The sequence below is a fragment of the Centruroides sculpturatus genome, unplaced genomic scaffold (assembly GCF_000671375.1).
Source record: "Centruroides sculpturatus isolate CEXI.00-Female unplaced genomic scaffold, Cexi_2.0 scaffold974, whole genome shotgun sequence".
In the NCBI taxonomy this organism is placed as follows: domain Eukaryota; kingdom Metazoa; phylum Arthropoda; class Arachnida; order Scorpiones; family Buthidae; genus Centruroides; species Centruroides sculpturatus.
Genome location: NW_019385499.1, coordinates 278,401 through 304,070, shown reverse-complemented (window position 1 = coordinate 304,070; position 25,670 = coordinate 278,401). Strand labels below are relative to the sequence as shown.

The 25,670-nt window shown below is 33.3% G+C and overlaps 1 long non-coding RNA gene across 1 annotated transcript; it reads right to left on the bottom strand.

The window, feature by feature from the left end:
• Window positions 1–346: 346 nt before the first annotated feature.
• LOC111639563 lies at window positions 347–18,683 on the bottom strand. Its single transcript, XR_002759103.1, has 5 exons — window positions 18,634–18,683; window positions 15,948–16,085; window positions 15,759–15,876; window positions 14,749–15,671; window positions 347–613 (listed from the first exon to the last, which is right to left on the bottom strand). It is a non-coding gene; the product is annotated as an uncharacterized LOC111639563 (long non-coding RNA).
• Window positions 18,684–25,670: the final 6,987 nt, after the last annotated feature.

Genomic DNA, 25,670 nt, shown 5'->3' with positions numbered 1-25,670 from the left:
TACCAGTGTTGCTGTCTTTTTAGCAATTTTGCTTTGAACTTGTTTTTTATTGTAAGATTGAATTTGGCTGTCAGTTTACATACTAAAACAATCATCAGTTTAGAATTTTTAAAACTCAAATTTTCTTAGATTTCTCAATTTTTGGACAGGTAAAAATACCCCCATGCTGAAATTGGGAGGGTAAATTAAGATTTTAGGGGTAAAATACGTGCTATGGCGGGTAAATGGAAACACTGGCCACTAGACATATATTATTTTAAAATTTGTTAAAAATTCAATTTTTATCGTACCATTTAGGAAAGAATNTTATTTACAAATAATAATGTATTAAAATAACAAGTGCAAATAAGAAAATTATTTTTTTATTTAAATTTAGTTTAGATAAATGAAATGTTTAATCACAAAAAAACATAAATAAATAAAAGAGTACTTCTCATATTTTAACAATAGAATAATGTAAGTCCTAAAAGCAACCATCTTTGATTGGGATCAAATGGACAGATGATTTTGATTCATCCCGAGATCTAGGTTCCAATTTCGTTACATTTAGTAAATGAGTGACGACCAATTAGAAAGCAGATATGAGTAGAAACAACCAATTGAAGTGGTCGATCTGGAACCAGAAAGTTATAAAAATCAGAATTTCAAGGACATGGAGAGAGAGCTCTTTATTGCTTCCTATTGTGCCACACCTTACTTGGAAGAATTATCTTCACCCCAACTCAAAACAGTACTAAACATTCTTCTACAGACTTTCTTACAGTCAACAAGGCCATCAATTCCAAAAAGAACATTGAGGAACCTTTCTCTTAGGACTGTCTCAGTAAGAAAAGAAACCTGAAGATTTAGTCTCCACTAACAGATCGAAGAATATTGTTGCTGTAAGCTATATTTTTAAGTTACAATAAATCAGGATGAAATTTATGTAACTGGAAAGTTGTCTCTGTACCAAATGCACTTACTTACGATTCGGAACTACTCGGATATCCTGTTATTACGCACAGATCGATGACCACGAAAATATTCTAAATTTAAGATCGTAGCAAGAGATGTACAGGGTGATTATAATTAAAGTTCTGCTTTCACAATGGTCTGAAGTAAGAACTATTGGTCAGAATGACTTGACATTTTGTTTGAGTATCTGTGAAGCAATGGAATTTTGTTTGGCAAAGAAAAAATTTAGTTCAAACATTTGCTGCTAGGGGACAATTTGTGCTTTATTATAGTGGAAAGCAATACAAAAGTAAAAAAACATTTACAAATGACAAAAAAATGTTCAATATGATGTCCTTTCCATTCTAATACAAACTGAAATCACAGAATAGCATGTTCAACGACAGATCTGAGTGTTTCTGTACAGATGATGTGGATATGATGTCACGTAGAAGTAATTTGCATCTTTTGATGCAAACTACTTATACAGTACACATCACAGGCCACCCAACAGTAAATTTTTAAACTAAATTTTTTCTTCACCAAACAAAATTCCATTGATTCATGGACATTCATGCAAAATGACAAGCCAATCTGACCAGTAGTTCTTATTTCAGACCATTGTGAAAACAGAACTTTAATTATAATCACTCTGTATTTTCAATTTACCTAACATTGTCGTAATGTAATTATCCGTCACTACATGAGAAACTGACAATAATCTCATTATTACTAGATGAGAATTGACTTTTTTGATGCTACATTTTGTTCATCTATAGTCAATGTATTAGTGTTAAAATTAATATATAATAGACTCACAATTATCTCCAATTGCATTAACTAGGATGCTAAGAATGCCTACAAATGAGTCAAGTCAATACAAACTGCTTTCTCTTATCCACTTTGCAAGCTAGGCAGAATGGAAAGGGAATGACACACTAAGCCAGCAATTCCCAAAGTGGATGCATCCACTCCCTTGATGATAGTAGAAGACTCAAGGGGTGCTGGAAGGCAAAGGGTAGGAGGAATAGTGGAAGACAAGGGAAACAAATATTTTTATTTTTTAAATGATGTTATTTAAGAAATATAAGCACTAAAAAGTGGCATTGGTCTGAAAAGTTTGGGAAACACTGCACTAAGCCAGTGTCCAGTTCTATTCATCTTTAACCAATAAATGTTTTTTTTTCTTTTTTTTCAAATTTTCACTTGTGTTCACATTAATTTGCACAATACTGTATCTTAAAAAGACCAATTTTCATCTTTATTCATGTTCATTATATGTAAAATATTATCAGTTTCATCTCTTAAATAATCACATTCAAACAAAAATTTCTCCAAAGTAACCATTTTTCCACATTCGCACATGTCACTTTCAACCCACAAAAACTGATAAAAATTTTGCTGGAAATATCCATGCCGACTCAACAACTGGGTATTATAATAAGTCAATTCTATCCAATTTTTACTTACTCTTTGTTCTACTGTAGGGAAAAGCATTGATGTTATTCTACTCTTAACTTCCATATTCCATCTACTCTACCATAATGCCAATAATTATTTATATTATATTTAATAGTTTTAATCTTTGTATTATCAACATCAATACTAAAATCATATTCAAGGCCTTTAAATACAAAACTTTGTTTTTGCCTTATTTTACTAAAATACAATTTCATCATTTCTATATCAATTGGTAAACAATTAGTCAATATTTGGAGAGCAGCAGTAAAAATTGTTCTATATCCTTTTGACATCATTATCAATGTAACTCTGAGTCTTCATAAACTTATCTATGATATTTTTAATAGAGTTCCACCATACGTTTATACCATATACCAATATTGGTATCATTAAGAACAATTTGCCTAGAGAAAGCATTTCCTCAGCCACTCAAACATCTTTCTGAAAAAATTCAACATTTTTGGGACAAATCTAAAAGCAATGTGCCACAAGCCTGAATACTCTTTTAAAATTGCTTGACAAGATCCAAATAATACTGGGACATGTTCAATAATGTCCCTAACTCTTAAACGATAATCATTAAACTCCAAATCTTTGGACTCGAGCAATGTGTTGTTCATCTTTGTGTTCTGTCTTCCTCAAACATCTTATACCACTTGAAAATTCTTGTTTTTGATAGAAAATGTTGCAAAAAACGTGTGGTGATGATAGGCTATGTTTTTGTAGCAGTAATTCTGTTATGAATACAAAATTTAATGCACATTCTTTGCTTGATTACACTTAACATTTTGAAACTCGTTGGCACGAAATTCCTTTACATATAAAACAAGCATTTGTTTGTATAAATAAAAACAGATGACGATGAAAAACGACAGCGGCACTCTCTTGCACACATTCAACTTAAATGGACCATTTCCAATACCTTTTGATCACGGCAGTATTTTTGCAATCATTGTTGAAGTTCATAAAATATTAAGTCCACGTATTCAATAATACCAGTTATTTGAGCCAAGATTCTGCCACCATTTCAAAGTGCAAATTTTACTAATCCAGATTTGCAGTTGCTGAAATTTTTCTGTATCTTTGACACAAATATTCATGCTGAAAGCAGCAGCAGCATTTCTAATTTCAGCTATTTCTTTTACAGGAAATATTTATATCTCTTTGTTATGGGAGAATGGAGTGAAATTTTTATTTGAAATGTATCCACGAGATAGATGAATCTACCTCAGTTGTACAGTATTGGAGAAACATCAGATAGACCATTTCCTTACTCTTTCCAAATTACAAACTGTTGATGCAGAGAGAGCTGGATATAACTAAGCATTCATCATTTAACTTTTAAAGATAAGGAATGTCAGAAAAACCATGCAGCATTTTTCAATAAAAATCCATACAGACTAAGGTCTATAGTATGTAAATTAACCCTTCTACTGACAACTGGTTCTACTGTGCTTGTAGCTTGAAAATGCTCAAGGCAAATATCAGTCAGAGTTCATGGGGAATATTAACTCAATGGGTAAATACTACTGTTGCAACAAATAGTATATTTGGCCTGAGGCCGAATACTGAATATTTGGCCAGAAGCGTGGCCGAATAGCCGAATATTCGGCTTGATTAATGCACATACAAAAATTGGTGCGCAAACCTCATTATGGCAAGGACCCTGCTCTCTATTGGCCCGCTGTCACTATGCTTCGCCAATTGTGTTACTTCTTGACAGTTGTAGCAGACAGACAAGAGCATCATGGCAGTATGCGATATATGATGATATCAAATGTGAATAACAATGAAATGACCTATACATGTAAATAACGGAAAAAGAACAGAGAAGGACCGCGAAGTGAAAATGTGAAAATAAGTATGAAATTGAGTTGATAACATAATCAAACAAGTTGAAGCAGCTTATTGGCATGAAATTTGCAGCCGTCAATGCCAAACAATTGTCGTCGTAAACTTCAGAAAGCTAAATGCTTGTAATGGAAGTCACTTAGCGTGCATGGGCGAAAGCCTGGGACCGTTCAGGCTACTATGGGATTGTTCGGGAATCTGTGAAATCATAACTGTGACATATACCAACATCCTATCTGTCTCTTTTCTCCGTTATCATCAGGCTGTGAGTCACATAATTATAAAATTGAAAAACTATGACGGAAAAGTGATGAATCGAAAGTATCGTGGGCATGTATTATGATGTATGCATAGTCATACGTGGACTAGAGATATGGAGGAAAGAGAAAGGATAGAGGAAAGACAAGCGCTTAAAAAGGATAGGCAGGGTCAGACCCTCACAGGTGTGCGACAATTCTCAAACGAATAGGTGTGTACATGTGCTGATCTTTGTAATTATAAATTGTGAATACATGTGACTATTATTATTTTTTTTTATTTTGTGCATGTTATAAGTTATAAATAAATGTAAACAAACAACACTAACCCAACAACATTAAATCTAAATATCAAAATGATTAATTTACTGTGTTTTTGTTATTTCTTACTCCTGTTTTTAGGTATTCGGTATTTGGCCGAATAGCGAAAAATAAGCCGAATACCGAATAGTAACCGAATATTTGTTACATCACTAGTAAATACCCTTCACCAAAATTTGAAGGGGTATTTTACCCATATTAGAATTTAGCAATAGCACATAGCTACATTAAATAGAATTAATGTAGTTATAGGATTGTGGAGGCAACTCATTCACTACCCAATCTGAAGGGATTACAGCTGTAAAGTCTGAATGTATGGGATTGTGTTTTCTGTTTAAATTGCAGCTTAGTGAAAAAATAAAAAAATGCATGAAGAAAATATTAAGTAAGTCAAAATGAATGCCAAATGTTTGCTAACTTTCGACTTCAATTTTTAAAATTTCTCTTGAATTTAATTATAGCTTCTGAAAAATTCATGTTGCACTTTAATTTCTTCCATGTAAAAAGACAGTTCTTTACATGATATATTATTCAGAATTTCCACGTTTGTCACGAAGTCTATTTCCTCTCTCACACTTGTTCCTGTTTTGAGTTGAAAACCTCCGCTCACAGGATGCTATGGAAAATGGCAATATATGGGCAATAATAAACAATTTTCGAAATTCTAAGTATAAAGGTTCACTGGCATCACCGTCGACTGTAGCTTCACAAATTATTTTGCTGAAGTCGGGGAACTTCATAGCATTATATTTTTCACAAAGATACTTAACTTAATGAATCTAGTCTGCTCTGAGTCCACTCTCTTGTGGTAAAGAGTTAGAATAAATGTTTTGGAGTTCATCTTTACATTATATTGAGATAATTTTTTTGAGTGCATCATCATGTGTTGACAGGGATGGCAATGACGCTGCATTTAAAGTTAAGTCAAATGCTTTGAAGAGCTCCATTGTAGAACTATCAAACCATTCAGATCATCAGTTAACATATTCAGAAATCTGTCTTTATTTTTTTCAAAAAGTTCCTTTGCTGATGATGAAATGTGTAATTTAATATCGTGATAGTATCCTTCCTTATTTTGAATTTCAGCAATGAAGCTTTTCAACTTTGGACCATAAATAGTTTTCATCATTTGGAGTCTATGTTTGGATGTCTCAACTCTTTCAATTACTTTTATGAAATTTAAGTTATTTGACTGAAAAGCATGAGAGAGTTTATCAATTATTTCCAGATCATCATAAAGTAAACACAGTAGAGCTATAAATGAATAATCAGTTGTTTTCAAAATTCCAAATGCCTTGTCATGGCATTTTTTCTTCCAGATGATTCACATTGATTTTTGAGTACTAAAACAAGAGCATCATAACTTTTAAATAGAACATAAACTGCACAGCCTTGTGAAAGCCATCAAATGGAATGCTGTAACTTTAAAGTTAAAACCTTCTCTTCCAGTATCTTTTGCATTTCTTGTAGCTCTCCCATGATAATGTGTAAATATTTTAATTCATCTACATAAGCTATTACTGTAATTGTATCTTGTACTCTAGTAAATGCTTCAATGCCTTCTGCTGCTTGGCTCACACACACAAATAGTTTATGAGCCATACAGTGAATGTGATACACTGTATGTAATGGACTTTTGTTTTTGAGTTGCACACCTACACCATTGATTCTGCCAGTCATAATAGCTGCTCCATCTGTGCCAAGTCCTAAAATGTTAGTTAATGGAATTTTTTTTCTCCCAAAAACTGACAAATCATTTTCATGATGTCATCAGAATTGCATTCCATGCAAGATGGTATAGTTAAATTTGCCCAGAAGTGTATTTCAAGTTGCTGTTTAAATAATTTAACAAAGATTATCAGTTTCTTTGATACAGCTACATCTGTAGACTCATCAATCAACAATGAAATAAAAGGGCTATTATTCATATCCTTTTCAAGCTGCTGTGTGAAAACATCAGAAATGCATGCAAGTTTCAATCTGTTATTCAACTATGATGTAAATTGATATAGGACTGTGTTATACATTAAACTGCATTGGCTTTTTGTATCATCATAAAAGCCTGGTATTTCCTGTCTGAAATGTCTTCTTTGGCTACTGTATAAACAGTCCAAAACACAACAAGATCCCATTCACTGACCTGATCTGCACATTTATCAATATGAGTCTGCATTTGTCCTATTTGCACTTTTATGTTCACTAGTCTGTTCATGATGGACAAAATTCAAGTGTTGTAAGTTTGTTATACCAGCTGCCATAACCATCTTACTTCCTGCATCTCTACACTTAACATCATGTGAATGGAAAAGCTATCATACTTAACAGATAGCTTTTCCATTCACTGAATTGTACGAAATCCATGGAAATTCATTGTGCCACTTACTTAAAAGTACAGATTTTGGCTTTTTAACTTCAGAAACAGACAGTTCACTCAATGACATCATTGCATGAAGTATATTTCAGCTTCTGGATTCACATATTCATCACCTTTTTTCCATAGCAAACCAAGAGTTATTTGTTTTTTTCTCGACAACGTATTAGAATTAGTAGCGAGATAAAAAAACAACCATTGAGCGCTGATAACGATCTCGTGGATCTGCTCTGCTCAAGCCTTTGACTAGCACATCTCCCACAAACACTGTGTCGTCACACGATTTCAGCATGAGGCTAACAAGAAAGTCTTTCTCATCAAGCCTCGATTTCAGCACAACCAAACTGTCACATCATCTTCCATGCATTCTTATATTCAGCACGTCTTGCAGTGCTTTTAACACATATGTTCAATTATTAAGCCTATTGTCAGTATGCTTAAGGTGTGATTTCAGCATACTGGCAGCATCTCTCAACTACGTTAACAATAGTGCTTACAAAATGAATGCCTCCATGCAAAAGTATCTTTTTCGACTGCCAATTAATAATCAATTTTTTGCTATTTTAAAAATAAATTTAATTTTTACCTTTTGATTCAAGTAATTTTTTAAAATAACCTTGTAATGGATAATAATAAAAAATTCTTATTTTTTATTACTATTATTTTTGTTTATGAAAACAACACTACACAGCCATTTTGATATAACCGAATCAGCTCTTTTTCCAGCAAAAGTGTTTCCAACATTCGTCAACAATAACGTCACTGCCAATAGCAACTGCTCAGCACACTAATGAATAAAAGAAACCAGTGTTGCTGTCTTTTTAGCAATTTCACTTTGAACTTGTATTTTATTGTAAGATTGAATTTGGCTGTCAGTTTACATACTAAAACAAACATCAGTTTAGAATTTTTAAAAATCAAATTTTCTTAGTTTTCTCAATTTTTGGACAGGTAAAAATACCCCCATGCTAAAATTGGGAGGGTAAATTAAGATTTTAGGGGTAAAATACGTGCTATGGCGGGTAAATGGAAACACTGGCCACTAGACATATATTATTTTAAAATTTGTTAAAAATTCAATTTTTATCGTACCATTTAGGAAAGAATCCCGTGTACACGTTTTTGTAGTTTATGATTATTTAGTTTTTATTTATTAATATCAAAAATTAGTTACAAAAAAAATTGTTTATAAAATAATTTATTTTTATTCATTCACCGAGCTAGCTTGAATCAGAAGTTTGTCCTTTACATTTTGGTACAGTACATATTGACATAATTAATGAAAAGCAATTCTTACTTATATTAAAAAGTACATATTAATGGTTATTGTAATTCTGTTAAATGAGATTGATATTTTAGTATAAAAACTAATTTCGATGTATATTATGAAAAAAAACATGTGTTTAAAAAACAAATAATAAAAAACGATAATTAAAAAAAAATTCAAATTTTATACAAAACTCTAATTTTTCCAAACAAAGGAAACATGTGCATTATTTTGTTTTTTTCAAATTTGTTTTATTGTTTTATAATCCTTATGTTTTTCTTTTCATAATTCCTACATATATAAGTTGATTATATGTGTAATTATATTCAGTCATAATTTTTTAAACAAAGAAAAACACATACAATGTTTTATTTTTCTTAGTTTACTTTCATTCGTTTGATGTTTTATTATAGTTTTGTTAATTGTTTTATCAATAAAACCTATACAGGGGTGCACAACCTGCGGCCCGCGGGCCACATACGGCCCCCTATCAATGTTTATGCGGCCCGCGGACGGTACAGGCCAAATCCCTTCTTTCGAAGTTTCTAAGTGTAGAACTTTTTCCCTTTCACAAAGTCATTAGCACCCAACTGTTTTATGACTTTCCCTGAGGTGAGAAATGGGGGATTGTTCTATAAATAAGTCTATTTTTAGCTAACACTTTCTGCTTTAGATATCGAATATTTTAAAATGATGTTAGAACGTCATTTCCGATGTTATCGGGAAGTTTCTATTTTGGCGGGAAATCTTCAATTTTATGCTTCGGAAAACTTGCCTATTCGTCTAAATAGCGTCAAATAACAAAAATAAGTGAAAATAGCGCTGAAAAACCATGAAAATAACGATTTTTTAGCATTTGTTTACATTCTAGATTCTGATTGGTATAGTCGAATTTGAATCAATCTTTTCTGAAAAGACGCTTATTCGTCAACCTAATGTCATTCAAACTAGAAAAAAACTAACCAGAGTTCAAAAAGGAATGTACAAAAAGCTATAAAACCAATAATTTACAACAATATCTCTCCATAGACAAAGAATAGAAAAAAAATTTTTCACATCAAATTTATTATTATTAAGTTGGACCAAGAAAATTAATACTGTAGTTGGAATAGAGTCATTACGACTAAAAGGAAGCCATTTGCATTAAAATATTTTGGATTTAATAATTATTACAAACCGCGTCAAGCCATAAACTTGTCAACAAAGAGGGTTGTAAAATGATTCCGTGTAGCTAGAAAGCTGCGGTTTTTTTTGTTTGAAAGAAAACAGATATATTTAGGTTATTTAAGTAGTAAATTAATTGGAACTTTTTATTTACTTTTATTTTTACATTCTTTTTTTCGTAAATTTAAAATTAAATTATTATTTTTAATTTTTATTTTATTTGAAATTTAACAGTCGTAAACTGTGATATATTTAGGACAGAAAAAAAAAAAAAAACAGATTGATTCTAGCGCCAATTTGAAACGAGATATCGCAATTTTAATAATTATATTTAAAATATTCAGATTTTCCACTGCACTGTGTTAATCACTTTTGATTCATTTCTGAACACGGGGGTAAAACTGACGGGCCATAAATATAATTTAGGTAAGAATGGTAACCACATTTATGATGGATTAGTGTCCTGCACCTGGCATGTTGACGATCTGACTCACAAATTCTGAGAAATGGTGGAGACGCCCGGACAGGGGTCGAACGAATTAAGACCTGCCTGGCCACGTGTGCGTAATAGTCTTCTGTCCCCGCCTCTTTAGTCTTTGGTCAGAGTGGATACAGAACAAAGCACGTGGTAGTCTAGCTTGCCTTATCTCAAACATGATTTGTTGCGGGCCTCAGAATTTTCGGCACAATGAGACATTGTTTTGCAGAGTGAACAGTATGGCGCCGGGCATTAAACGCAAGGTCAATCGCGAGAATCATCAGTTTCAAGAAGTGGAAGTGTGGACTAACAAGTACTGTTTTGTGCAACAGAACAACAGCATTATTTGCCTTTTGTGCAATGGAACAATAGCAGTGCCAAAAGAATTCAACCTGAAGCGACATCATGAAAGCCAACACAAGGATTTCCTTCTGCAAGGTACGGAACGCAAACGGAAAATCGAATCGTTATGACGATCACTAATCAGCCAACAAAATGTGTTCAAGAAACAATCTGGAGAATTGGATGCGGCTGTTGAAGCCAGCCTAGAAATATCTGCTTTAATAGCCAAGAATGGGAAACCTTTCACAGATGGCTATATGATAAGAAAGTGTCTTATCATTGCAAGTGAGATGTGTCCTGAGAAGACAGTGTTTTCAAACAATCAGTCTTAACCACATGACGATACAACAAAGAATCTCGCAAATTGCATCAGACATCGCATTAATCACTTGGAGGTCCGGCCCCCAGTCAGTAAACTTAATCCTAATTTGGCCCTTCTTCAGAAAAGGTTGTGCATCCCTGCTATATACATATATATATATTATTTATATAATTTATTGTATTGTGTATTGTTTTATTTATTTATAAACAATACCATAAATTATATAAATAATAAATATTTATGTAGGATTTACTGGACATAACAGTAAACAAAAGTATAATGGAACAGCAAAACAAAACTAGAAAAAAAAAATAAACAATCAAATACTAATAATAAAACAAAAGATTGCAAGTTTTCTTTGTTTGAAATAATTATAAAATATATTATATAAATTACAAATATAAATGTACAACTTGCCAATTTAGCAACAAACAGAAGTATAACAAAAAATAAAATAATATTAAAAAAATAACGAAAAAAAACTTTGTGCATGTTTTTTTTTGTTTTAAATAAATAAATAAATCACAAATAAACAAAACTATACAAAAGTTATTTTATATATATATATAACATTTTGTATAGTTATATATAAATATATGTATTTATATATAATATAATATAATATTATATATATATATAATATACAGTGGGTGATCAGTTAACAAACAGTTCAGATAGCAAACAAATCAGATAACGGAACACTATCGTGAAAGATTTTTATGATCGGATAACGACTACTTTACTGAACAAACATAAAAAGAAGCAACGGAAAATAACGAATACCGATTGATTTTCTCTTGTCTTCAGGTAACAATTCGAAACCTTTCGGAGCGCCGGACACATCAGCAAGGACACTCAACCCGATACCGATCGGATAGTATCCCTCCGAATTTTGAAACTGTCCCCTGTAATTCCAGCTTTTTTTTTTTTACCTTTCTAACAAATAATTTTTTATACTCTTCCGAGACTGTCAGACAGGTACTTGTTAAGTTTTGCGTCGGGGTTTATTTACAAAATGTGAAAGATGTCTCATCAGATATTCGTTAACCTTTTAATACCAAATTTTGAATTTCATCCGTACCTTGCATTTAAATAATTTTTTGTGGGCTAGTTGATTTCTGTTCTCTGAACTTTTTATTTAAAAAAGAAACTGATAATATTATGGAGCATAAAAAAAGGAGTGTCAAGAACTGTGCTCACCATAAAAACCAAGTAAGAGATAATAAGAGCCAAGGTAGAAAGTGGCACAATATGTCTGATGTTACTAGGCAGTATGGCTTCAACAGATCTATAGTAGGCACAATCTTAGCTATGAAAGATATATCAAGAAGTCTCAAGCTGCTGATGGAGTAATGAAAATCACATCTGAGAAATAAAGAGCATTTTAGAGCCCATAATGGAACCTGAAATTGATCTGACGACAAAACTCCAGGGATGTCAGAACAACGATCATCCAAGTGGCATCCAAACCAGAATAAGATTAATGGGGTTGGGGATTGCTACAATTGCAATACTATTCATTACTTCTGAAAAATCCTGAAGAAAAGAGAAAAGCAATCGACATTGGACAGATTCTTTAACCCCCACAAACGGAAAAAACATGTCTAATAAAAATGCAATACTGCATATACAGTTTAACCTGCTTATAACATCATCCATGGGACCGGCAATTTTTTGACGTTATAACCGAGTGCCGTTATCTGCGGGGTCATGATTTCAGTCACATAAAAGTATCAAGTCTGTTTAAGAATCTATTATAAAATTCATCTAATTTAATATCGATGTATAAAAGTGCAAACTAAATATTTAAATCAACTTTATTTACATTATGTCTAAATTTACAACGATGATATAAAAAATTTCAAAAATTATTTTTTATAACAAATTTTTATTTGTCAAGTTTCAATAAAGGCGGCACTTTCGGTTTTGAGAATATCATCGAATCAAAAGGCAACAAAAAGTTAAATTAAGCAAGAAACGATAAAATTATCATCCAGGCGTTAACACCTGGATGATAATTTTCTTGTTTCTTGTTTATCTATCAATGGACATGAAGTCCAATATCTTTCACTTTTAGGTTAAATTAATGTATATCAATTAAAAAGAAACAATAAAAATATTCACTTAAAAAAAGTCATTTATTTTAGATTGTAGGCATTTTTCACCTAAAAATTGTTTATCAATGTCATTTTCTAAGTCGTACATTTTGTTCATTATTTCCGATGAAGTTTTACGAGACCTGTAGAATTTGTTAAACCAAAGTCTCTGCATACATCTGCCTTTTTTCTTCCACTTTCAACTGCTTTAATTATTTCTACTTTGCAGCCTAACGTTTACGCTTTCCTTTTTAAGCTAGCCATTTTACCTGATTTGATGCTAAACTACAACACGAGTATGAGAGCTAAGCAGACTAACCCACTGTCACGTTGTTTAAAGGGGTGGCACACCTCACCCCACCGAATCAGGTGGTGACAGTACCACCCTTANCTAACGTTAACGCTTTCCTTTTTAAGCTAGCCATTTTACCTGATTTGATGCTAAACTACAACACGAGTATGAGAGCTAAGCAGACTAACCCACTGTCACGTTGTTTAAAGGGGTGGCACACCTCACCCCACCGAATCAGGTGGTGACAGTACCACCCACAATCGTTCTAGGAAGCGGACTCTGACCCTAGGACTGAAGACGTAATATTTTCTTTGATAAATAAAATTTATAATTTAATTTTGTAAATTTAAGAGTGCTTCAAATATGACGTTAAAGCATGTCGTTATAAGTGGGTTTTTTTAACATTATCTAGTATAGTATTATAAAATCGTGGGACCGATAAAAATTTGACATTATATTAGGGTTGTCGTTACATCCGATGTCGTTATAATCGGGTTAAACTGTATATGTATTTTTACTATTACATATAAATTAACGTAGTAAAAAAGTATATATATTTTATATTTTTTATTTTTTGGCGTCTCCGGTATGAATTAATAAAATTCCCATAAAAACCTATGGTAAATCGATAATCGGTTAACGAACAAAGTCATGGAATGGATTATGATTGTTAACCGATCATCCACTGTATATATATATTTATTTATATATATATTCATCACCTTTTTTCCATAGCAAAGCAAGAGTTATTTGTTTTTTTTTTTTTTTCCACAACATATTAGAATTAGCAGTGAGATAAAAAAAATAACCATTGAGAGCTGATAACGATCTCGTGCATCTGCTCTGCTCAAGCCTTTGACTAGCATATCTCCCACAAACACTGTGTCGTCACACGATTTCAGCATTTCAGTTATATATATACAGTAATACCTCGACTTATGCTTCTCCGACTTACACAAACATGGAGTTACGCGATTTTCAAATCTCGTTGATTTGTCTTTTTGAGTGCGCCACGCAACTCTTGATTACTCACTCCCCCCACACTATTGTTCAGCTTACATGTTCGGACATGTCGTGTGGAATTGACACATAGCTACAATTTATTTTGTGTTATTTATTTCTGTGTTTGTTATATCTACGGAGACTTGAAAGACTGTATGTTGTGATTTCTTGTAACCGTGAACTCATTAATCTTATTTCGTCTTTTGATTCAAAACACAAGATAAGATTAACGAGAACATTTATTAGCTTACATACACCCGACTTAGATTTTACAAAAATTATGAAATTATACCCCGACTTAGCAAATTTGACTTATGCTGTTATCGCTCGGTCCCACCTATTGCGTAAGTTTGGGGTATTAATGTATATATCTTACAAACAGTAAGATTTAAATTAATTAAAAATCTAAGATAAAAATTTTTCATTAAAATTAAAGATATTTGTTGTTGTTGATATATTGTCAAGTGCTTATTTTTTGCACAACACTAAGGTGATGAAATATCAAGTGACAGTGAAATAGTTAATAGACTGGGAACAAATAACTAAAAAAATGCAAAAATTTATGTTATTTTAAAGGATCACAAAACTTACCTGACAAGTAACCGCAAGTGTGTGACACAATTGAGTTTTTCCTGTCCGAAATTCACCAAATATTTCTGTTATGGAACCAGTTTCAATGCCACATATTCAAAAAGATTCTATGATTATAACACTTACGTGTTGTGGCGTTACAGGAGTGGAGTCTTGGAGAATGATCTCGTCCAACTTTAGAAAATGAACTCGTCCGCTAGCACTTTCAGTAGTATATAACTACCGTCTTCAGGTGGTCTATCGGATACAACAGCTTGTGATTTTCGAACACTTATCCAACGGTTTCACAAATTTCGGATATTCGAAATTTTCGAACAATATTTCCGTCGAATTAACTGATTTTTTGTTTTCGAATGTTATTTAAAAATCGTTTTTTGCATCATAGCACGTGGAATGAAAACAGTTTTTCTTAAGCATGGTTTAGGAAGAATAAGGCTGTAAAAGAGCTCAGAACGATGTTAAAGTCTTTGCTACTTGGATGTCCTTTTGACATAACTTATACTTAATGCATGTTCTGGGCTCTTTTACGGCCTTATTCTTCCTAAACCATGCTTAAGAAAAACTGTTTTCGTTCCACGTGCTATGATGCAAAAAACGAGTTTTAAATAACATTCAAAAACGAAAAATCAGTTAATTCGACGGAAATATTGTTCTAAAATTTCGAATATCCGAAATTTGTGAAACCGTCGGATAAGTGTTCAAAAATCACAAGCTGTTGTATCCGATAGACCGCCTGAAGACGGTAGTTATATACTACTGAAAGTGCTAGTGGACGAGTTCATTTTCTAAAGTTGGACGAGTTCATTCTCCAAGACTCCACTCCTGTAACGCCACAACACGTAAGTGTTGTGGCATTACAGGATCATATATCATATATGTTATAATCATAGAATAACTTTGTTGGTGTGAAGTGTCATTGTATACTATATCAAAAAGATTGCATATAAAATTTCAAGTCACTAATTTAATTAAAGAAATTCATTAAGAACACAAATAAATTTTAGTATTACCTTCTAATAACTTATCTAATTCTTTAGATCCTGTAGTGATTTGAATAATTTCTGATCTTTTCTGATGAAATTCTGTGGCTGTCGTAAATCCCATCGGAACCATTTTCATGGCCTCCATCTAAGAATGATCAAAATATATTATAAAAGACAGTTATTTGTTTAAATGACGACGATGAGCAAACCACATACCAATATTTTATTTGCCTTTACTTCGCTGATTCCCTTTATGCTAATCAGTTGCTTTTTTGGTGCAAATGCAACCGCTTCTACAGTATGAAAGCCAGCTGTTTCTAATTTCTTAATATCCGAGGCATTAATACCATTTCCCTAAATTTTTATAAATAAAACTTAATAAACCTTTTGATAAATAAATAAATATTATAAAATAGCCAGTTTAAACATAGTAGTGGGAACTAATAGAAGATATATTAAGAAAAACTGAAGTACCGAAAGAAGAAACAGATCTAATAGAATTGGCCGACAGAAGTAGAGCATCAAGTACCAAAACAATTCAGGACTGTGGTTGTTTGGATAACTGATCATTTACAAAAAATATATTAAACAAAACTGTTACTGTATATAATTTGTATCACGTCTTACAAATACATACATTACATAAAGTAGTATATTAAAGTAGGCCTACAGTTTGGGTTGGCAGGGCGGGGGAGAGTGATGCAACGCCACAGCACTAGCAAAAATTTGAATTTGCCGACTGGAATACTTTTGGTTAACCGATATTTCAGTTTATCGGTATTTGGATAATCGATACTCTACTGTAATTATTTCATCAAAAACGAAAAATTTTATACATAGCAAACAGGAATTAGCATGGGGTCCGTTATAGGACCAAAATCGGCAGAACTAGTCATGATATACATAGATGAGAAAATCATTATTATTATTTATACAGGTATAAAATTCTATAAAAAATACATTGACGACATAATTACAGTGGTGCCTCGAATAATGGACGCTGCGAACAACAGACTTTCTGTTTGGCAGTTACGTGACTCGAGCAACGGACTTTCTGCAAACAAGTGCAAATGATGTTTCCACTCGTTTGCCGTTGCCAATGACAATCTGCTATTTTTATAATATATTAGTATTATTATATAGAATATATTGATATTATTAGTATATCTGAAGTACAGAGCTCCTTTTGGGAGCTCTGTACTTCAGATATACTACTTGCATATAAGAGCAGCCAGCATCTAGGGTAAAAGCATCCGTCGCTGTATAAGTGATATAAAATGGGTGTAGGAAGGCTCTAATGACGAGTGTGTAGTATATGTATACTGTATAAACCCCTAGATGTGAAGCGGCGAGGAAAGAATGCTTATAAAATGCAATTATAGCTGGATACCTTTTGCATAACAGACAACATCTTGGAATAAAGAACTAAAGACGTTTAATGTTGTTACAAATTACAAAGTAATTTAGTAATTACAAAGTAACATGAGGAAACCTAAATTTGTTATTAAATTTTTACTTTTGTTTTAAATAATATATAATAATTATATTATCGTGTTAACTATTTCTGTTACTGCACACGTGTGTGTAGGGAATTGTGGAAGTGACGTCNGAGTAAAGAGCAGCCAGCATCTAGGGTAAAAGCATCCGTCGCTGTATAAGTGATATAAAATGGGTGTAGGAAGGCTCTAATGACGAGTGTGTAGTATATGTATACTGTATAAACCCCTAGATGTGAAGCGGCGAGGAAAGAATGCTTATAAAATGCAATTATAGCTGGATACCTTTTGCATAACAGACAACATCTTGGAATAAAGAACTAAAGACGTTTAATGTTGTTACAAATTACAAAGTAATTTAGTAATTACAAAGTAACATGAGGAAACCTAAATTTGTTATTAAATTTTTACTTTTGTTTTAAATAATATATAATAATTATATTATCGTGTTAACTATTTCTGTTACTGCACACGTGTGTGTAGGGAATTGTGGAAGTGACGTCACGCTCAACACATTCTCCACCAGCGAGGGAAAATTTCCCTGCGTCAGTTGTCCTACACCCTTGTCGTGGTTACATGGTCGTGGTTATGTTCGCTGGCTAACGACACCATTTTAGCATTTTTAATGTCGCTTTCTCTCGTAGATGGAATGTATTATGGTGAATTAAAGTAATTAGTTTTGTTAATATTGACGAGTGCCTGCGTATTTCTTAATAAAGTTATTCTTAAACGAAGCAAATAGCCGGAAATAAAAAATCGTTCGTAACTTTTAAACGGTTGATCGTAAGTAAATTTTTTTAATACCAATCGATTCAGCGTGTCAAATTACATCTAGATATATCTATATTTATTCGTTAATATTAACTTTAAGACCTTATTTTAGCTGGATACCTTTTGCTTCAGTCTAACCCGGTTGTTTTTTAGAATTATATTTATTTCTCGGCAAAAAAGGTGTTTTGTTTCTCTTTGAGTTAGTTTACTTCGTTAAGAAAATGACGCCCGACGATATCGATGTTTCTAAATCTACTCGAGTTGTTTAAATTGTGAATTAAAAGATGAAATGATTGAAGTAACTGTCCACCCGAAGCAATATTTCGGATAAGGCTGTACTAGCAACATTTGTATCTTCGATTTTAGAAATAGCCATTTAGTTCTAAACGAATCGTTCGAAAAGTCTAACGAAATAAGAATAACGATGACGTCATTCTCGTTTAACTCATTCGACTTTACGAACGTACCCATTATTATAGAACACGAGTATTGGTGTAGGCTCTTTGATAGAAATTACGGTAAAAGTCCATCCTTTAGACAAGTCAATGACTTTAAAGTAATATCTAATCCGTTATTAAGCATTACTTACTTTACGCAATCGATAAATTAAATAAAATATGTCGTGGAAAACGAACCTTCGGCAGTTTTCGTCTTGCCCGCTTCGATTGACGTCATCGATAAAGCGCCCCCTCTTGATTAAAATTTATAATTATTATTTTTAAAGAATTATATTTAGAAAATGTTTTTAAATATTTATTATTATTATTATTAACGGTAAATCTTATATAATATATTTTAAATTATACTGCCGTTCGCAATTCGTACTGTGGGGACCGTTACTGATTCCTCTAAATAGTCGAAATCGGTTAGATCGCTCAATCCGATTTCATCCATGAACGGAATTGTCGTGGAGTCGAGTTAGATATTCTAGGATTGAAGGAAGGATCCTAATGTCGTTTTCACTAGTTTATTTCCGATAATTACAACTCTATGTACAGATGGTTAGAACAACGCCGATCATGTAGACAAGGGTTGGAGAGGACGAGACGAACGTCCGAACCTGAAGACGTCGACCGAAAAAAAGTGTCAACCTCGACCTCTGACGTCACACGGGTTGGGGACGGTGGTCAGGCGCAGTGTTGCCGACCGCATCAGTACCCCCTTCCTAGTGTAAACGATCGTGAGGCTAGAGAAAACGTGCCGGGAAACGGACGCGTCTTCCGGAGCGCGTCGTGGTTTTGGTTTCGGCTTCTTGCTTCGAGTGCGTGGTGCTCGATGGTTTAGGATCTTGTACTTCTGTTGAACGGGGAACTTGTCCCGTGTCTGTCTCTTGTTTGTCGTCTGTTGGTGGTTGCTCGCTTGGTGAAAGGTGTTCCGCCAGACAATAAGCTGGTTTAAGTCTGTCTATGGAGATAACTGTCTCTTTTTGCCGTACGCGGACTTTGAAAAATTTGTCTGCATGCTGCAGTATGGGAAATGGTCCGTCGTACGGCGGGTACAGAGGTGGCCGTACTGCGTCGTGCCGCACGAAAATGTGGGTGCAGCTCCGTAGGTCCTGGGGGACGAATATTTTCTTTGTCCCGTGACATCTCGTTGGAATTGGTGTCAGTTGATGCATTTGCTCTTTGAGCTGCTGGACGAAAACTGCTGCGTTTGAGTCTGTCGATGTAGGGGCGAGGAATTCACCGGGTAATCGTAAGGTTGTCCCATAGACGAGTTTGGCGGTTGTTGCCTTGATGTCTTCTTTAAAGGCGGTTCGCATCCTTAGCAGCACTGACGGTAGGACCTCTGTCCAGCGGTCGGTCAAGCAAGCCTTGAGAGCCGATTTAAGTCTGCGGTGGATGTTCTCCACCAGGCCGTTGGCCGCTGGGTGAAAGGCTGTCGTGTGTATGTGGTTGCTGCCCAATAATTTGGTCAAAGCTCGGAACAGGTGCGATTCGAATTGTCTACCCTGATCAGTAGTGACCGTCTTAGGTACACCGTAACGCGCGACCCATTGACCGTAAAAAACCTTTGCTACAGTCTCTGCCGTACAGTCGGCCATCGGGAAAGCCTCCACCCAACGGGTGACCTGTCAATAAGTGTGAGGCAATATATGTTACCTTGCGAAGGTGGAAGGGGACCTACAATATCCATATGCACGTGTTCGAAACGGGCGTCAGGGGCCTGAAGATTTTGAACAGGGCTCCACATGTGCCTAAGAATTTTCGCTCGTTGGCATGGTATGCAGGTTTTGGCCTACATACGTGAGTCCTTTCTGATTGAAGGCCAAACAAAACGACTAGTTATTAATTTAAGAGCTATTAAGTTATTAATTTTTTAGAGCTACCACCTCTTATCCCGGGATAAGAGGTGGTAGCTCTTATCCCGGGATGAGCCAGATTGTGTGTGGCGTTGAAGACTTGCCTACGGAATTTAATCGGGATATATGGGCGAATTTTGTTCGTGGATATGTCACAGAACAGATCGGGGCCTGCATCCGTTAAAGGCATTTTCTTCAGCTGTAAGGCCGTATTTGAAGAAAGTAGTTGCTTTAATGAAATCAACACTTTAAAGTTGCATTTTCCAGAAAACCAGTCTAATGATCCTCAAACCTTATTACAATATCTTTTTACAAATGACTTAACTTCAACATTTCCGAACACAGCAATAGCACTAAGAATATTACTTACATTGCCGGTTTCAGTTGCATTTGGCGAAGGGTCCTTTTCAAAGTTAAAATTATAAAAAAAACTAACGCACTAGCAACAATTTAGCTATATTTTCAATTGAACATGAAACCTTACATTGCTTGGATACATGAAAATTGATAGCAGATTTCGCAAACATAGAGGCAAGAGAAGTTCAATTTCTATAGATAAATATTTATGTGGTTTTACACTTAAGTAAACAAAAATAACTTAGTAATAATAAATAGATTTTCTTTGTAAAGTATTTCTTTTCTTTTTTCACACCCTTATGAGTAGACAGCGGATTTTAGGCAAATGCCTATTTTTTTCTTTGGCATATACATGGTTAAGATTTTGTATGAACATTTAGACCGAAACAATGGTATTTTATAATGCCTAAAAATGCTTATTTTGAGGTTGCTGTCTATTTTTGCCTAAAACACAAAGTTTAGTCTGTTTTCATATTTTTAGAAAGTTTTTATTAATTTTTCGTTTCATTTTCCGCAAAGCTTTACTTTAATTCTTAAATTAAACTTCTTAAGTTTCATTTTTGAAAATGCAATCAGACAAATTCATTTTTTATTATTATTATTTATTACTTATACAGTGTTTAAGTCCCAGTGCATATCCCAAGCTGAAAAAATTAGAATGCAATAATAATGGAAATAAATTACACCCCGTGATGCAATTTTATATTAATAAAATTAAAACTATATGAAATATTTTAAAATAAATTGTTTTATTTAACAAATATAGCGTTAGAGATGTTTTATTTGTCATTTTTAGACAGCGGATTTTAGGCAAATGCCTATTTTATCTTTAGCATATGGCTAAGATTTTGTACTAACTACTACAGTGAAGATTTCTTCGATATCAAAAAACTTCTGGTTACTTTAGCGGACAATGCAGTTTGTGTAACTAAAGCCAAGAAAATTTTGAATGACATTTATGTTCAGAACAAGTTGATGTACTGTACTGTACATCAAGTGTTATTTCATATTCATTGCAGATACTATTACTGCTCTTGAAAATAGTGGGAAACCTATATATGAACAAATTGATCTCCTCAATAGAGCAAACCAGGAACTGCTGCAAAAAAAAGTAAAGAAAGAGTTGAAAGCAGTGCTTCAAAAGAGACTTGGGTTAAAGTGCTTGTTTATTGTGGCTGATATTTTGGCAGGAAAGAAGAGAAAAACTGAAAGTAAATTTCCAGTTCATCTTCTTCCAAGGTTGAAATATTGTCCGTAGCATATAATCCGTCATCTTCAGTAGATGTGGAACACATCTACTGAAGATGACGGATTATATGCTCTTTCTCTGCATATAAATTAATTCTCAGTGACAAACGTTGCAACTTTTCTATTGAAAATTTGGAAAAAATGCTTGTAATATATTATGAAGCTAACTATGAGAAACAGAGAGAATAAAAAAATGTAAAGATAATTGTTTGTCAACCTTTGTGTTTGCATCATTCTGAATACGTGCATTTTTGTTTGGAATACTTATGTTAAATAAAAAATTCATCGTCCTGATAAGTACGTTAATTGTTCATTGTGCGAATTTTCACGGCCTATTTTTTGTTTATAAAGCCTAAACGATGCAATTTAAGAGCTTTTTTATTGTAAAATTTGTACACCACTGTCTTAGAGGATGTAAAAACTATTAAAATTATTGTAGGACAGGGATGGGCAACCTTTTTCTATGTAAGGGCCACATTTCAAAACTTTTGAATTGCCGTGGGCCGCATACAAGAGAAAAGAGGGGGGAAAAAAGTCAGTAAATCACAATTATTTATTTATATATAATTATAAATTAGCATAGGTATACTTAATTTAGTTTCTGGAACTGATGTAAACATAATGTATCAGAAATATTTGGTTAAATATTAGTCACTGATAGCTTTAAATTTTTTTTTTTTTTGTCTGTTAGCCGGTTTTTTTTAGTTTTTCCACATTGAATTTAGTAAAAATTAATTCACATACATAAGTTGTAGAAAATAACATTTCTGCATACTTCCTTAAGCTGGGAAATTGATATATTTATTCATATTTTCTGTGGGCTGTGGGTTGCCAATCCCTGTTCTAGGAAATGCCAATGCAAAAATTGGTGAGCAATTCGACAGCCTGACTCCCACCAACTGCCATATTTAGAGTAACCGTAAGTCTCAAGATATAATCAATTTGTGGGCAAAAAGTTTCTGGAAATAATTTGATAATATTTAAATGGAAAAATCCTTTCGAGTTCTACCACTGTTTCTTCGCTTGGATGCACAGTGATCAATTTTGTAATTTAAAAGGTCGATTTGTTGCCAACAAGTATCAGATTTTTGTTGGACCACCTGACATAAAAATCAAAATCTTTGTTGACAAATTTGAACTTTAACAATCTAACTATATAAAAGTGAAAAACTGGGCGTATCATGGTATGTCAAAAATGGCCACTAGGGGTGCCCTAGCTATTATTTAAATTAACAATAAATTCAGTATATTATTATTTTTATTTGTAATAGGAATTTATTATTTATACCATGGAATGACGCCGCTGCTGCTAGAATGCCCACTAGGGCTACCAGAATATTACATTATTTTGTACTTCTAATCTTAATCTTTGTTGTTGTTTTTTGTCCGGGAAATGCCGGGCTCATCTGCTGGTGACAAATCAGAATGAATTTATAATGAAATGGAATTCGTTGGAGAGAGAGTGGTTTAGTTTGTATATTGAGATTTCGTGACATGGCCGATATACAAGTTATCAAATGGAATAATTTTGTGGCCAAATTAAAGTCCTCTGCTGCAGAAAGTAGAACGTCACTACCTGCTTGGATATTCTTTTATTTGCATTCCTACAAATGCTACAAAAATTTAGTTGAATTCAATCTAAGATGGTGTAACTTGCAAATAAGAAGCTTGCAATTTTTTTGGATAAGGCAAAGATTTCCATCACATACATTGTTTAAATACTTGTTAATTAATAATGAAATTTTTCTGAATTTGACATTTCAATGATATGTAAGATTAGAATGTAATGATTAGAACAAGTCTCATACTATGTTTATGCAAATTAGTTAGCACTCCACACTCCAGCATAAAAGAATACTTTGAAAAATTCGTTAACAGTTTTTGTCACACAAATTTCCAACCCTAGTGCCACTTTCTCCTTGTTTTTCCAAACATATTGAAATCAAATTATTCCTCTGGCTGCCACTGTTTGGGCAGATTAACTTTGATATTATTTGCCTGAAAGTACAGTAGTTACTGCATATTTTTACATAGTGTACTTGTCATATCAGGCCAGAAGACAAAGACAATTTTGAACTAGCCATTTTTTCAAACATTCTTTGAGTTAAGTGTACTTTCTGAAATGTATCCCAGATCATAAATTTAACTGTTGCGTCATTTGGGTCCACTGAATGTAAAAGATTTTCATTTTGTCAGTCTCATTGTCCATTATGAGTACTTTGTTTTCTTGTAAATTTTCCAACATCGTAAATTCTTTATAACTTGCAGCAATTTTGTTTAAAGATTCTATTAACTAATTGATCCATGTGTCTAAGGCTATGTACACACTAGGCGTTTTTAAACGCGCGTTAGCTCGGCGTTCGACGACCGTTTAGTGGAGCATACGAACTGGCTAAGTTTGGAAATGGACATGGCGTTGATTGTGTGCGCCTCCATTGTCGCTATAAAAGACAATGGCAGAGGCAAAGAGAATTTTGGGTGCACCCAATATTACGAGATAGACTGACGCATGGGGAATGTTTGTGACGTATCTAAAACTAAGACAAAATGAACCCAAGTTCTTTAATTCTTTTAAAATATCTATAAAATCATTTGACGGTGGTTGGTCTCTTTTAGATTTCATCAATTAATAGACCAGTATCAAAATGATCGTTGTCCATTTCGGCCAACGTATGCCCACTCTACCCGAAAGCGCGCAATCGAATGTACAACAACATGGCAGCACATATATCCCAAAGTGCTCGGCTGAAAACACGCGTTTGAGTATGTATGCATGCCTATGCAGAACTCTTGGTTCTCTAAAACGTGTGTTTAAAAACGCCTAATGTGTACACAGCCTAAGGACCAAAAATTCTTGCCTTAAGCTGGGAAATTGATATATTTATTCATATTTTCTGTGGGCTGTGGGTTGCCCACAGCCCACAGAAAATATGAATAAATATATCAATTTCCCATATATCAATCTGCCTTTCTATCTTCTATTTGATGAAATGCATTTCAAAAGTCATGGTCTTGTATTGACGTCCTTAGTCAGTCACATTTGTAGTGTTTTTGTATTGGTTCAATTTCTCTGCCTTCAATCTTTTTTGGATAATTGCCAGTTATCGCTATTTCTTTTAATATATTTGTCCCAGATGGTGCTAAATTCATTATATTTTGTCTATTTATAATACCAATAGAGAAATATGAAAAAATAAAACCTATTAGTTATATTTCATGAATTATTATGTTTAAAGAAGATACCAATATTAAGGGGATAGCTGACTTGAAGTGAATTATTTTTCTATTTTTACTTTTTTTAAAAAAATGCTTATATTCCGGTTGTTAGGAAGATCAATTACTTCATTATTGTAATACCATAGAAGCAGGGGAAAAAATAGATAATAAAAGTATTAGATAAATCAAGCAAAAAATATTATGTATATTAATCATGGTCAATTTTGGGCCTATACTCGTACATATCCCATTAACTATTTCTAGACTGACTAATGTATTATTATTGTGGATAATTCAGTATATTTCTAACTTAGTGATGCAAAAAACTACATATCGCTGGTGCACAAGAATAGTGACACAACTCAAAAATTTCCAATTTCGAGTTTATTGTAGAAATGTATAGCAAACACTAATATTTATTTCCACAAAAGATTTGAAAATTTTAAAAATCCAAGATCATGACAAAGCAAGGAAACAAGAAACTTTCGATGCAGGAAACAAGAAACTTTTAAATGGCTGTTCTGGAAGATCTATTTTTTTGAGTTGTGT